Genomic DNA, 16,178 nt, shown 5'->3' with positions numbered 1-16,178 from the left:
AGTCAGCTGGCAAGAAGCATCCTCCGAGGTCCCTGCCGTTCCTCTCCGGATCTGAAGGAGTTTCTTGGGCAGAAGAAATGCTGTGTGGAATAACAAGCAGGCTTTTCTTTAAGTGTCTGCTTGAGTTCTTGCTCTGATATCCATCAACGATGGGCTGTAGCTTGTAAGTGGAAATGAACTCCTTTTCCCTTTACGTTTCTTTTGATTGTGGTATTTGTCACAGGAGAGGAACGAAACCAGCATACATCTCAACCGCTAGAAAACAGAATGCATTGAGATAGTCTTACTACCGTCATTGGTACAGTAACTGCCCAACAGAGGGCTTAGAAAATAAGCAGACACCTTCACTCTGGGCATCGCTGGCTTTTTGTAAGTGCCTAGGACCAGGGCCCGGATCTTCAAGTTGTTTCTGGTGTTAACTTCGTGTGGATTTCAAACATCATGGAAATACGTCCATGTTTCTGGCTCACTATGTGCATTGTTGAACTGGTAGCACATCTAAAACTGAGATATTATTTAGTCCTGAAGAAACGAACTATTAATCTGTGAAAGATATGGTGGGGTTTTTATGCGAAAAGTCCTTTTATGTAGCTCAGATTGGTCTAGAACTTGCTGTGTAGCTCAGGTTAGCTTCAAACTCACAGTCCTTCTATCTCAGCCTCCTGAGCAATGGGATTGCGAAGAGATACATGAGAGAAGCTTAAATTCGTATAACTAAGTAAAAGATAATAATCTGAAAAAATATGACATACACTCACAGTGGTACAACAGTCTAGAAAGGGTTAAACTATGGAGACGGTAAGAAAGAGAAATGATTGACAGTAGCTGGAAGGATGGCTGGAACACAGAAGAGTTTTAGAAAATGACCTATGCCCTTAAACCTTCATCAAAATCCGTGTCACACGCAAAACCTTAACACCAAACTATGGGCCTTAAGTGATATCGGTATATCAGTGGAGGTTGACTGACAGACCCCAAAACAGGACTATGGCACCAGATTTCTTTTTAAATGCTATGATACAGTGCTTGCCCACACCTAGGCTTGTGTACCACGTATATGTCTGCTACCCGTGAAGGCCAGATGGCATCAGATTCCCCTGGGACTGAAGTGAGAGGACATTTCAAGCTGTTACGGGGATGCTCGGACTAGAACCTGGGCTGTCCACAAAAGCAGCCGGCGTTCTCAACTGCCCTGCTAGATCTCCCACTCTCCCATCTTTAGGTGAGATGGCACATGAAGTACATGTGCTTCATGTACTTCATGTACTTCATGGCCTGACGGCCTCTATGCTATCTCAGTCAGAAACCAGACTGGACTCTGGACCCCGCAGCTACAGAACTCACTCCTGCGGCCACGGGTGCTTTGCCAAGGAGTTTCTAGAAAGTCACACCTTAAGCTTTATTGTGCGCCGGAATGGGATGATTATTGCCTAAATACTTTTTCCCGAATTGTACCGATTTTTAAATATGCTGACAAAGAACTCCCCGAGTCTGATCCAGGTTGGTGAAGCCATTCTGAACTGAGTTTTCGTTCTCACCTCTTGTAGTTCGCTTCCCTCCCCGGACACCTGCAAGGTCCTCCTCACGAATATCAAAAGGACAGTGCCACAGACAACACAACACACTGAGTCTGACGAAAGTCTAAAAAGTGTCATGCAAATGATTTTTTTTTAAATGAGAGAAATCATATTTCACCATTGGTAAAATATAGGGTCTTGGCATCATGCAGACAAATCTCACCACAGCCAAGCATTTCTCATGAGGTTTCTCCATCAGCAATACTCATCCATGAAGAAACCAAAGTAAAAGTTAAAAATAGCACAATTACAAGGTTTAAAAGAGTGAAGCAAAAAATTAAATACGACAAAGACTTGAGCAAGAGAGCAACGAAAAGCTCTTACCAACTCATTAAGGTGATATTCTCTGTTTAAATGGGGAAAGGAAACAAGATGTCTCAAACCACAGAATGAGGAGGCAGGAGAGCTATGCCTCCCTGCTCTACCACCCGACAGGCCTGGCAGATGTCCAGTGGCAACTTCACAGAGACATCACCTTGTAGGACAGTTTTCAACAGTTGCGATATTAAAGATTGTCACGGTGAGCTTGGCTAAGAATCTCTTCAAGAAATCAGTCAACAAACACAGGAAACAATTCCCAAGTGATTCTCCCACAACTTTAAGTGGATGGGCTCAAATCCCAACTTGTCAGTTTATCCACAGCACCCTCATCTCTTGCAAATATTAGACGCCCAGATAAATTACTCCTCCCACACACCTCTGAGGTATAATATTTTACCCTAATGTCTTAGACATTCACTCTGCACACACCTCAGGGTTTTAACGTACAGAAGCAATGGAAGATGCTGAACAGAACAGGCCGCTCTGCTCACCTGACGGCCGGCTATTGTCAGCATTCTTCCCTTGCGTTCATTTTCCTCGGGCAATGAGTCCCTCCTTTTTCTTCCTTCCCTCCTACTTCTTCCTCCTGGTCTTTTTCTCCCTTTCCCCCTCCTCCTCTGCCCCCCCTCCTTCTCCTCTACTTTTCTTTCCTCTCCTCATTGTTTTTCCATTAACTTATGTCCAAATGATGCCAACCTGAAGGACTTAGAGGCATCTTTTTCCTGTGAAGAAAAGAATAAGAAATATAAAGTTAAGCATGTAGCATAATTCCACAAAAGTCAAAAAAGAATTATTCAACATCGTACAGTTGTTGAAAACGCTGTCGGAGAACTAATTTAATCAGACAATTCTTGACTATTTGAGATATGACAGTAGCACAAAATAGAAGTTCAAGTATCACGGAGGCAGCCACTGTCAGCTGGTTAGACTGTTGGCTGGTTAGACTTACTTAGCCACAGGTATCTTGCTCTTCTTGGCATTAACCAGCCAGACCTTCAGGAAGCACAGCCTTTTACTGGAAGTTAACCAAAGTCTAGGTGGTAAGCTGAATGGCTCTGAGGTTTGGGGGATGTTGGTTCCCATTTAAGCTGCAGCAAACAGGGCTATCACCGGCTCAGTGGACAGTACTGGTTACTGAGTTATCTAAACCCAAGCTTCTTTCTGACTTGAGAAGGCCTCACATTCATTTTTTGTTAACTGTGTGATTTTTTTTTTTTTTTACTCTGGAACACTGGAGCCTGGTTTGGAAGTCTCTCCATAACTACACTGATCGCATGAGCTCTAAACCAAGAAATCCAGCAAGAAGACTTCTGGGTATCCTTTATCTCAGCCTGCCTAGCATTGCATGCATGTGAAGAATTGGAGATTCAGACATTCTTCTAGAGGGAACTGGATCCAGGCAGGATGCAAAGAAACTTTTCTGGCCTTTCTAGACTTTTTTTTTTTCTTTTGAGACAATGCACATGGAATGACTCACATGTTCCTCTGTATATTAACTCAATATTACTATTAATCCCTTAGAAGCATGCTTGTCTGTTTTTAGAGGATTTGATGGGACATGTGAAAGCCCAAAAGATCCTAAGAAAACCTCTATATTTTTCTTTAAGTTTTAAGTACTTTACTTAGCTTAGAAAATTGTGCTTCTGAAGAAAACAGAACATTTACAGAGACATGCAGGATGGTTCTAGTGAGTAGAATCACAGCAGTACACATCTGCCTATCCTCTCCTATTTGTCTCCAGAGGAAGACCTACAGTCGTGAGGACCACCACCCCGTGTTTGCTGAATGAAAGGCAGCGTCCAGGATTAACAGAAAACCTCAGAGGCAGAGTCACTCCCGGGGCATCTGGAGGCCATTATTTGTGAAGAGTTGAGGCTACGATGGTTTTAAGCAGGTAAGAAATCCAAGAGATGCTTTGGAGTTAACTTTCTTGGGCTGGACCAACTGATGGATGTCCTCTTTTCCTATCTCTGAGTTCCTCAGCATCCAGGGTCCTCAGGAACATTCCATCCTTCCCTGGCAAAGTCTGAATTTAGAAAAGGACCTGTTGACTCATCCTCCCAAGTCTTGGTAACTGAAGTCCCTCACTGTAATATAGTAACTCATTTTTCAGTTGATAAGAAGGTTTGATAATAGTCACTGTGTACCTCCCCTTCACCCCTCCCCACCTGTGCATGCATGTGCACATGTGCCCATGCACATAGCTTTAAGGCTGCTGTTGACATCTTCCTTGATCACTCACTGGCTTACATGTTAGAGGCAGGCTTCCTCAGTTGAACCCAGCAGGCACTGATAGCCTCACTGGCCACTTTGCCCAGAGAATCCCCCACTTCCATCTTAACTCCGGGATCACAATCAGGCTGCCTCACCCATCCTGCATTTGCATGGGTGCTGGGGATTTGATCTCTGCTTCTCATGCTTAAACAGCCAGCATTCTCCCCCCCCCCCCCATCCCCAGTCACCTCCTCTGTGTATTGTTCCATAGCAACCAATGATTTTAGCCTCGGTGATATATTCCTAATTGCAGAATTTAAAGACACCAACCAGATCACAAGAGGAGATAACGTTGTAAGACAATAAAGTAGACTATTTGTTTATCTACTTCGCCCACATTTAAAGGCTGGTGTGAGCTTCCGGTAACATTGAGGCCTTGCTACGTGTTGAGAATAGTCTTTATTAATGAAGCTAGGAGATGTCTGTCAGAGCAGTGAGAGATCTCCTGTGGACCCTCAGATTCCACCACAGATTTCTCAACAGCTTCCTCGGGGGGCCCCCAATAAGCTAGACACCCAAAGAACAATCTCCATTCCTAAAGAGGTGAAGCTGAACTGTTGGGTTCATCAGAATAAACAGTGTCTTTCCTCATTCACAGGACTGGAAAGAATTTTTATTATAACTATTAAGTTCTATAAACTTTGATAACAATGCTTGGGCTGTTATTTTCATATTATTTCCATGAAACCATTACCTTTCAGAAATCAAAAAGGTCTTTTGTACTTTCTAGACTGTGTTTAAGGACGCATTTTCAGAGCTTCCCCTTTCCCAGTTCTCTCCAAATTGCTTGTTTCTAAGCAACTTAAAACCCTGTCATTATATGTTTAATTCATTTTAAGATGTGTCCAGAACTGTTTGTGTTAGACTCAGGCTGGTTCCTTGAATCCTTCGAGCTGGCCCCTCTCAGCAATCTCCCTTCCATCCATTTTGTTGTAGACTCACAAGTTACTTACACACAAACACACACACTTTCCTCATTTTGTTTTAGATCCAAAATTCCCAATAGAAAGTAGCCATGAAGTAACCAGTGTCAGAGGCGTATTTGCCTTTCATCATAAACTCAGAAAGTATGGGAGGCTCAGGTTAGGTCAACAGTGGAGCCCGGGTCAACTGTGGGAGAGTGATGTGGGAAAGTACAAAGACATAAAGAGACAGCTCAGACCAACATCAGCACCTCAGGTACCAGGGCATGTAATGTGCTTTGTTCATAGACTCTGAGACTCAGTGTTTTCCTTCCCTATCACAGTGGGGGTTGCTTTGGCTGTAAAGTACCCTTCCGCTGCTGCAGACAGCTCTGTGAGCGGCTTGAACAAGGGCTCATAAACGGTCAATAGAATGGTTTCACAGTCCCCTTGGAAGCCCAAGCCAGGCCACATAGCTAGTTTCAGATGAGACTGCGGGGACCTTTTGCTCACACAGAAAGCAACATCAGGCTCATAAGATTTTTTTTTATTGACATGTGAGTTTTGCTTTGACCCTCTCAAACCCTGCATCTCAGCAAAACATGACTCCAAGTTTACATGACCTGGGTTTACTGTGAAGAAGAGAGATGGGCAGGAGAGGGGCAGGCTTCAGGGGCTGCATCTTGTTTTAGCAATATATCCGTATTCTGTGTTAGGTTTCTATCAGCATAACTAATACCTGATGCGGTTAACTTATAAACAAGCAAACAGATGAAGGCTCGTTTGATATCAGGGTTTTAGTGATTGGTCCCTTTAGCGATCAGTTGGCTATGAGGGCTTTGGTCACATCGTGGCAGGATCCCGGGATGCAGCTAAGTTGCTTACCTGGGGTCAGGAAGCAAAAGAAGAGCAGAGGATTGCGACTCCACAATCTCTGTGGAGGCCATGAAGCCTCTAACCAGCCCTACTTTTCAAAGGTTCCATCTTCCATGAGCACCACCCAGTGGGTAACCCTCTAATATACGACCCTTTAGGACTCTCTTAACACCCAACACCCTAATTATAGCAGAGCAGACCTCATCCTACCCTCCAGGTCCGTCTGCTTCTATGCTTGACTGAAGGCCACCTCAGGTGTGACCCGGTCCTGTGTGAATGCATTTGCTCTGTATGAACATGCTTGCTCTTATTCTCTATGGCTTCCGGCTTAGAGTTCTTCAGTTAACTTCAATGATTTTCAGTATTTTCAAAACAAGAAAACCTTACAATTAAATCATACTGAGAACTGTTTGGCTGAAAAAAACAAAAAACAAAAAACAAAAAACCCCCACATAGTTGTATTAAGCAAACATGCGGATGTTTGTTGCAAATCTGCAAGAATGGGACAGCATTTCCCAAAGATCCGTGGCCTTGGAAGGCTTTTCCTTATTTAGAGGTGCTCCGAAAATCTCCTGTTCTGCCAGCAGTCAGACCACAGTCAGGTTTTAGCTTCAAGCTTGCCTCTGTCATTCGCACCCACTCTATCACCAGCGAGTGCCATGATGGTGCTGACTTGGTTGCATTCCATCAGCTGTATCACTGTGGACCGGAGCCAGAGCCGGCTGCCATGTCCTAGCACTGAAAGACTGCCGCTGGTCGGTGAGAGAAGGTGTGTACGTGTGCTTCCAAGCACACGTAACAATCTTGGAAAAATTGTTATTAGGCCGTTGAGAGTGTCATCAGGCCATAGCAGAGCTGAGGAGTCATGCAAGAGGGAGGAGCCCATGACAGGACATAAAAGCTGCCCTCCGTGACAAGATCCTTGAAGTACCGAGACTGCATTTTTCATCCCCTGGCCTCTCTCTGGGGCTTTTAAAACATCTGTCATTGAGGAATTTCCACAAGCTTTATTTTTATCATATTTTATTCTATTTTTGAGTGGGAGCTCAAAATCATGGGAGTATCACAGTGTCACCACCACAATGTTAAAATACGTTGTTAATTTGAACTGAAATAATATTTTCTTAGTCTATGTGGGCTGCTCTAGCAATAACTTTTATGCCTGGGAACTGGTTAACAGCACGAGTTTACTGATCACAGTTCTTGAAGCCACATAGTCCGAAGTCAAGGTGCCAGCTAAGTCAGTGTCTGGTAGACAATTGTTGTATGCATAATAGATGGTATCCTATTGCTGTGCTTCCTTGGCCCATTTTATAAGGGTACTGTCCCCTCACAAGGTAATAGAATCCATGACATAAACGCCCCGCTTTCTAATACTAGAAACCAGGAAACTGAGACCGGTGCTTTTGTGTTTTCTTTTTACTTTTTTTTTTTTATTTGCAGTTTTAAAAGATAAAATAAACATATTTTGGCCTGAAAATTTAGAAGCTAAAAAGCTCAAGCTAAGGTGGCCCCATCTGTGCTGGGAACAGTGGGAATAAAAGAAGCCTAATACAGGGCAAAGCCTTGCATCATAACAACCCCCTCTCACGGTGACTGATGTCATTAGGTGATACGAGCATTAATCTTTCCTAAGGATGTTGTCCCCATAAGGTATTTGTCTCCTGTTAAACCTCACCCCTATAATTTCATTTTTCTTTATGTCTCAAAATTCCACTGTGTATATACATCCCATTTTCTTTATTCATTGCCTACTGCTGGACATCAGGACCTAGAGTTCTTTGGATGGATAACCAGGAATGGTATTAGCTGATGTGGCAATTTTAATGAGATGTTCCCCATAAATTTGGAGCATTTGAATACTTGGTCCTCAGTTGGTGTCTGATTGGGAAAGATTAGGAGTGTGGACATGCTTGAGAGCTCACTCCACTGGGGGTGAGCTTTGAGATTTGAAAAGACGAGCAGCATTTTGAATGTGCTGTTTCTGCATCTTGTTTGTAATTTGAGGTGTGAGCTCTCAGCTCCTGCTTCAGCCTCCTGCTTCACCGTACCCCCAACAAACTCCTTCTATAAATTGTCTTTATCACCGCAATAAAGAAGTGACTAATACAGCTGGGTCATATGATGGCTCTATTTTTGGCTTATTAGGAAACTCTTATGCTGATTCTCACAATGGCTACACCAGTTAACCTTCCAGAACTGAATAAATATCCCTCTTCTATCACATCTAGCTGTCATTTGTTTTCCTGAGGATAGCCGTTCTGACTAGGATGAAATGGAATCTCAAAGCATTTTGAATTTGAATTTCCCTAATGGCTAAGTATATCAAAACCTTTCACTAATATTTATTGGCCATTTGTATTTTTTTTAAATTTTATATTTTCAAATTTTATATATTTTCATATTTTTGTATATTCAAATTGTATATTTTCAAATTGTATATTTTCAAAATTTTTTGAAGATTTATATTTATATTTTAAATATAAAATTTAAATTTATATTTTCAAAAAATATTCCATTCATTATAAGCTAAATAACCATATTTTGGCATGAAAATTTAGAAGCTAAAAAGCTCAAGCTAAGGTGGCCCCATCTGTGCTGGGAACAGTGGAAACGGAAGAAGCCTAGTATAGGGCAAAGCCTTGCATTATAACAACCCCCTCTCATGGTGACTGATGTCACTGGATGATACGAGCATTAACCTTTCCTAAGGATGTTGTCCCCATAAGGTATTTGTCTCCTGTTAAACCTCACCCATTCAGGTCCTCTTGCCTCTCACAATGTAACCCTGGAAACTAAGGTTCCTGTATGAGAAACATTGGGAGACAGACACTATCCAGATTGAAAGATGTCGCTTTATTCTGGGCTGCAACCAGACTGGAGAACTCTGTCACAGACAATACTTAGAATTGGTACAGACAGTTATGTTTCTATTGGAAGTAGATGGTCTTTGCAAATGAACATGTCTGAAACACCTGGGCCATACAGTGGTGTGTGTGTGCCAGGGCAGAGAAATATATTATAGTAAAAATCGACTTCCTTTTTGACTTCTACTTTAGGTCAGAATGCTAAGGATCTTCACCTTTTTGGTAAGTAGCAAAATAGCAAAACAAAAAGTATTATATCTTAAAAGACTGGGCAATTAGTTGGATGCAATAAAGTGCCAAGGCAGCCTCTTATCCTCAGGAACATACACCTGGTCTGGATACAAGTAGAAATGGACATAGAGAGATCTTTGAGTGACAGAGGGAAGCTGGACACATATTCTAGGACCCCTATTGGGTAGAATGAGAGTCTGGCATAGCTCCAGATGCAAGGACCAATCTCTTAATCCAACAATTCTTTGTGTTACTCCCCCTATCCCATTACCATGAGGTTTGCTGAGAAAAACAGCACCGGAGAATAGTTGGTAAACAGAAGACAACACAGTTGAAATAACTGCTCCACAATCCTAGGAAACACAGCTGCATTTTTGTTTCAGCTTAGAGTGCACTTCCTTTGTGGGTCGTCTTGAAGGCATTAAACCGTTCCTCCTGATTGGCTCAACAAAAGATTTTAGGGAGCAGTGGTAGGAAACATGTTCCAGTGAATTATACCCAGAAACTGGGATTTGGGCCGCTCCCATGTCGTAGAAGATCAGGGAAGAGGACACATGTTTCTTCTAGTATCCCTTGACTGGAAGGCTCACAGCATCCTCCCAAGAAGAGTAGAACAGAGGGTTATAGTCAGAGACTAGAAGCAGAACAAGACTCGCCAGGAACTGGAAGAAATTGGATGGGCGGGGGGATGGTGGGTACGGCAGTTTTAGTCTGGCGGTACTAAAAGCTTTGGATGGTGGTGCTGGCTTTATGATAACGTGATCACGGATGGTGACATGGGTCAGAAGTTAGCATTGCTTTCGCTGCCTCGCAAACCCACATTCTTGTCTGCAGCATCCCGCAGGCTGCTCTCAGGCAGCGTGAATGGAGAGAATTAAGTGTGTCGTGAATGGGAGATAAAGAGAGCTCCCATCTACCAGGGAGGCTGAGGTCCCGTCAAAAGCCCAAGGACAAAATGGGACCACAGTTGTATCAACTCGGGCAACTTAATGAAAACTTGTCTCCAAATGAAAAGTCGGTGACAGTATGCTTGTGGAGCATTTCCAAGAACGTAGGTTCAATCCCCAACACAGAACAAACAAACCTAAATACACTGACATCGCTATTCAGGTATTTTACACTATAATTTATAATTCAATACAATCAGTCATATTTACCATATAGCTTCATCTGCAGTTCATCAAAACCAAGACTTTCCAGGCACTTACTGGTTTAATTCTGCTGGTCAGCCTTCACCATTGGCTGCACAATGGTGAATCACTGCTGTGGAAGGCTCTGTCATCTTTCTGATGGGTGAAAATAAAAATTTAAATTATCGTCATAATGAAAACACCAAGTTTAATTTTTTTTTAAGTTCTTGTACTTTGTAGAGTCCCTTTCCCATTGCAGGAATATGTCCAGGATCATTGTTTGAAAACATTTCTTGCAAAAAGTTCTGGGAGCCTCTGAAAGCCAGGGCTTATATATAGAAAAAAGTAGAGAAAAGATAAGGATTCTGGTGATGGTGAAAGTACAGGGCCAGGGAGGCAGCTCCATAAAGTGCTTTCCAGGCAAGAACAAGATGCTGAGTGTGATCCCGTGAATCTATGTACAGAATCTGCGTGTATTAGAGAGGGCCTGTTACCTATGTGCTGGGAGTGGCAGGGACACAGAGACAGGAGGATTCCTGGGGCTCCTGGCCAGCCTATCTGGACTAATTGACAGGACTTGGATCCCAGGGAAAGCCCTGTCTCTAAAGGGAGAGAGAGAGAAAGAGAGAGAGAGAAACAGCTTTTGAGGAATGACGCCTGAGTTGACCTCTGGCTTCCGCACAGAAGCTTTCTTACACGCATGTATCGGTACACATAAATTCATATCTGCACACACGGAGACATTCACGCACATGGGAACAGCAACAAAATGAGTGTATACTTCCCACAGTAGGAAGCAGAATTAGGAAATAAGCATCTGTACATAGTGTAATGTTCAAGCAGTCTTTTCATTCCAGTAGATGGGGGTTGACTTGCTGGCCGCATTAGCTCTTTCAGAAACTGGTGTCGTGTCTAGAGAAACTATTCTTCTGGAACAAAACCTGGGGTGCATTCGTTTCGGCACCCCCATTCTCCTCGGGCAATTTGATTTGAAACAACTTGTTTTAGAAGTTTAGCCAACAGTGCTCTGAGTACTGACATGGGCAGATCGTGTTTTCCTGCGGGGCTGTCCAGCTGCCAGCCCTTTCGTGCCTGGTACAGGGGCGTGTTTTCCTTTTTCCCTGTCCCCTCTGGTGGTTTCTACAATGGAAATGGTCATTTTGTGAAAACGGGAAGGAGCCCTCCTTCTCATAATCTCAGCCCCAGATCTGCTTTTGATTCTGCATGCTTCGTTTTGCTCCCTGAAGGATAATTCGAAGATTTGAGTAATTGACCCAAGACTCCTAGGATGCCGTCTCTCGGAAGGGAGCGATTTTGCTGTGGTGGAGTCGGCCGCTGTCAAGCGCTAACTTCTTAATAATGGAGGCTTTCAGACGCTCCGCTATTGGCACAATGATGTACTTCAAGCTAGTGGCTTGGCAGAGTGTAAGCGGACCGCTTCTATTCTTCCCTTACACAAAATGGTCCTCTTGATCTCTGGGTTGGAGCTATTTTTATTTTAGTTTGGTTCTTTCCTGCTTTTTAACTCGGTGAGCAAGGCTTTCTCTTATATTTTGATCCACTGCTCAATCCGTTGACTTACCCAGCCCACCCCTAAAGACCCGCAAAAGGACTCCCTTCCCAAGATCAGCAGCTAGTTCCCCTTTCAGTATATTTAGAATCCAGCCTTTCAGAAAGGCTGGGGACTCAGCTGCGGGAGGGGTGAGGAGCTTGCTTCTCTGATCCCAGTGCACTTCCTGCTATTAACATGGTAATGTCCCTGGCACAGCTCTGGGGGCAATCACACCTGCAATTAAAAGCCAAATTAGGACATATCTTTTCTTGGCAAACGGGATCCACAGAAATCTGAGGACAGCTGCAATCCCTCCCTACGCCTCTCCTCCCCACCTGCCTTTTAAGGCCCCCCCCATACACAGCCCTTAGCAAAGAAAGGAACTATGCATTTCTTTTCTTGTTTGTTTGTTTTTTAATCTGATGAATTGGTGCATTTTAAATGATGCAGCAAATGCTTAGCAAGTACTTGTGTAACAAAAGCTGAGACGTACAGGGCCCAGTTTTCCCCAGCACCGTGGGTACCATACCCAGGATTGAAGAGGATTATGAAATACAAGATCTAACTATAGGCACCTATAATAATTGTATACACTCATAAATAACAACCTAAAAAAAAAACCAAACAAACCCAGAAATGGTCATACACAGTTAAATGAAAACTTCATTAAAGAAAAGGTAAGGAAAAAGTGATTTTCAGCTAAATTTTCTCTCATTTCAAGGATTCCAAAATACCCCTTACTTTTATTACACTTGTAAACAAAGCTATTTTTTTTTTCATTGATGGGTCATTTTGAAAGCATATCTATTTGAATTTTTTAAATACCTCAAACGTTATAGGGAGGGCTTTATCCAACAGAGGCTCCCTAAGCCTTAAAGCCACCCAGTTGGAGCTAAGGGGTGAGAAGGGAGGCCGCTCCCTGCCACAATCAGTGCAGGCTGAGCATACAAGGCCACCCGTGACGCTGGCCCACGAGTGCTCTCAGCTAAGACATGATCACTGCCCTCACCTGTGTCTCTGCAGCCTGTTGCCCACAGGCTGTTCTGAAGACAGACCTTCGTGCTAACAAATCCCTTCTTCTTTGTTTTTCTTTCTTTTTTTTTTTTTTCTTTCATCCTGAAAGGAAAGTCCCATCTCAGATGCGGTATATTAAGTCCGATAAAGCTCTAGTTTTTATCAGTACAACTACCCTGTACTGTAAGTATTAGGCTTAAAAGATGTCTGAAAGGTTTGGGGTACTTGCCACCATGTCTGAGGACCTTGGTTTAAGTTCCAGAACTTTAGATAGAAGGAGAGAATTGAATCCACAAGCTCGTCCACAAGATTCCACATGTGTGCGTGCATGCACCTGTACACACACACACACACACGCGCGCGCACACACACACACACACACACAGAGTAAATAGATGTAGCACTACAAAAGGTTATCCTCAATCAAAACAAAAGCATCCGTACGTCTTTTCCTATCAGTGATGCAGGGCAGGCTACTCTCAGGGGTACCACGTATCAAGGGGCCTTTCTGAATGTCTTGATATTTATATTCATATTTTTAAGTTTTGGTGGGGCTTTTGTGTTTCTATTGTTTGTTTGTTTGTTTTTAGACAGGAGCTCCATATGAAACCTTGGCTGACATAGAACTCACTGTGTAGATCAGGCTGTCCTCACACTCACAGAGCTCTGCCTGCCTCTGCCTCTGCCTCTGCCTCTGCCTCTGCCTCTGCCTCTGCCTCTGCCTCTGCCTCTGCCTCTGCCTCTGCCTCTGCCTCTGCCTCTGCCTCTGCCTCTGCCTCTGCCTCTGCCTCTGCCTCTGCCTCTGCCTCTGCCTCTGCCTCTGCCTCTGCCTCTGCCTCCAGAGTGCTAAGCTTAAAGGTGTGTACCTCTACACCTTGCTAAATACATTTTTACAAAAATCACTCCACTGGCCTCAACCCCAAACGAAACAAAATAAAACCAAGACGAAATACATTTTGGTTATCATATTACTTCTCCCAGCTGTGTGCCCTCCAAACTTTGATAGGCTTGTTTTCCGTGTGGGAGAGGACGCAGGAAAACAGGTACGGCAATGGAGACTGAGGAGACATTGCGAAATCGCACACACCGATTGCTGTGGGTAGCACCTTCCGCCATCAGCAAAATCCATCAGTGGTGCAGGTTCCGATTTTATTAATGGGGAAGTTATAAATGACTTACTTAATGCCATATTGATTATGACATTCTGGTTTACAGTCCAGATACTGACAAAGATAGTACTGATATGGTTGCCATTTGTGGTTTAATATTATATTAAATTATTACTAATATTAAGAAAAAATTTAACATGACATGACTAGGGCTCACGTATACACTAAATCATTATGACTTTCTTTTTTGGGGGTGGGGAGGTGTGGGGTAAGACCTCTGGGTCTGAGATGATGAAGTTTATATGACACACACAGAATCAGTAAACATAAGTGCAACCTAGAGATGACACCTGAAGGTGGGTGTCATTTTTTTGTCCCCCTACCTCCAGTTCAGCCATGCCAGTGATCTGTGATCAATGTCCTTAGAGTGTCTTTTATCTGTCTCTATCAATATCTTACATGATTAACACTTTCAGAGTTGTTACATGCATATATATATATATATATATATATATATATATATATATATATATGTAAATGTGTGTGTGTGTGTATGTGTGTGTTTGTATGAACTTTTGGAGGCTTAGGGACAGAATCCCAGTCAATATTCGTTGCCTGGCTTTGCCTTTTGGCCCAGATCTTAAATAATTGAACCTCTAATAAATGCCTAGTGGTCTTGGAGACATTTTTAAAAAAAAGTGTGGGTCTTGCTGTGGGTTAAAGGGCTCAGGAACCCAGGGAAGGCGCCACATTCCCCCGGTCCTGTTAATTAGCCTGTTGCTAATAAGCCCCCTGAGATGCTTTTCCAAGATCACAGAGTGATTTGCCAGGCTCAGAGTCTGGGTGAGGGGCTACATGCAGGCTTTATGAACGTCTCAGTAAGAACCCTGCCTTCTTCACACATTCATTCTCCTTATAATTTAGACTTAAAAAAAAAGCCAGAACAACAGAACATAGAAATCAAACCTCTGACATTCAAAGTGAATAGTGGAACGCATTTCTCTTTCCCCTCTTGGGTAATTCAACTCAGTGTTCTTAGCCTTTAACAAAAACCTTGCTATTATTAGCTGAAAGCATGAGTTTATAATCTTTCTTTTTCTAAATCCTGTGGATCCAGTCCATGGAATTTATTTTCTCTTCAATACCATCTTTGCCCTGAGGAACTCCTTACTCATTACACATCTAGACAGTAAATAATGTGGCATTAACAGAGAAAATTTGTGGCCTCCAATTCACAGCACTAGGATATGCTTCTGCGTGTGTGTGTGTGTGTGTGTGTGTGTCTGCCTGTCTGTCTGTCTGTCTGTCTCTCTCTTTTGCTCTCTCTTTCCAGGACAAGCATTTGGAAACAGAATACTTTAAAAGGAAAAGATCAGAACTTGTTTTTCAAGGAGTTGAGAACAACAGGCACCATTATAGCCTAAAGGTAGGGCCTTACCAACAGTTCAGAGAACAAAAAACCCATAATAGACTATATTTACACTTATACACACACACACACATACATATGTATACGTACACACTGTATATACATATACACATGTATATGTACATATGTACAATTATAATATATATAATTTACATTAAATATTTTAGGTTCCAGATGGATATCAGTTTCCATCATAATATGTATATCTACTTGCATTTTAATCATGACTTTAAAAAAAGATCTCAGTGTTGTGTTAAATTAAAAAAAAATGGCAGTAGTTATGTTAACTAAGATTAGGGTACGTTGATCTGTGGCCTAATTGGCACCATAGCACAAATTCTTTCCAGCATTCTGCATGCTGTGGAGAATAGGACAAGATCTAGTTTTATCAAAAGACTTATGTGTCTAGCCCATTCTAAAAGGACAGACAGCATGAATCCAGGCTCAGTATGATGCCTATATCAAAAGACAGTGCTCCTGACTTGTCATCATTAATCTTGTGAGCATCTCAGAGGCACAGATGATTGATTTCCCACTCTGCCCAGCTTCCCTGGAGACCACATTTGGAAATACTCTACAGAATCTTCCCCTTTACAGAGGACCAGAAATGCTGATAATATCATACCTAACTCTAGGGAGACATTTCTTTTGTAACAGGCATAGTTCCCAATAATGCTTTATATATATGAATATATCTGTTTTTAGCATTATCAAGAAAGGACATGAATAGCCTTACATCTACCTACTGCAGAGGAAACTGAGTCACAAAGAAATTAAGCTATTTCCCACAAGTGAGCAATGACCTTGAACACAGAGGAGTTTGATTTTACACGGCATCACCCCATGTTATTAAAGATACATACACCAATTGAAATTGTCTAGTAACAATACTAAAA

Source organism: Meriones unguiculatus, chromosome 6, assembly GCF_030254825.1.
Source record: "Meriones unguiculatus strain TT.TT164.6M chromosome 6, Bangor_MerUng_6.1, whole genome shotgun sequence".
Lineage (NCBI taxonomy): Eukaryota > Metazoa > Chordata > Mammalia > Rodentia > Muridae > Meriones > Meriones unguiculatus.
The sequence above is the reverse complement of the archived record's forward strand: the minus strand, read 5'-3'. Positions refer to the sequence as shown.